Source organism: Meleagris gallopavo, chromosome 1 (genome assembly GCF_000146605.3).
Source record: "Meleagris gallopavo isolate NT-WF06-2002-E0010 breed Aviagen turkey brand Nicholas breeding stock chromosome 1, Turkey_5.1, whole genome shotgun sequence".
NCBI lineage: Eukaryota > Metazoa > Chordata > Aves > Galliformes > Phasianidae > Meleagris > Meleagris gallopavo.
The window spans coordinates 23,058,998-23,059,324 of record NC_015011.2 but is presented as its reverse complement, the minus strand read 5'-3'; positions in this window follow the sequence as shown (position 1 = coordinate 23,059,324).

Here is a 327-nt window from a genome sequence, read left to right as displayed (position 1 = left end):
CTTCTCTCTGCTTTTCAGTGAATCGTTTCCCTCCCCTTGAAAGGAGCTAGCGCTGCCCAGGAATCCCCCGGATACCTCACCTAAGCTATCTCCTAAGCCGCCCTCCTCGAAGCACAGATCCCTGCCTGAAGCACCGCCAACTCCGGCGGCTCTGCGCGGCGCTGCCGGTGGAGGGCTCGGACCGCGCGATCGCGGCCCCGCAGAGACACGCGCGCACACACGCGAATGCACACACACACACACACACACACACACACATACACACACACGCACACACACAGCACACACGGGCGCTCCTCGCCGCCGGCGCAGCCGCCCCGGCCCCTT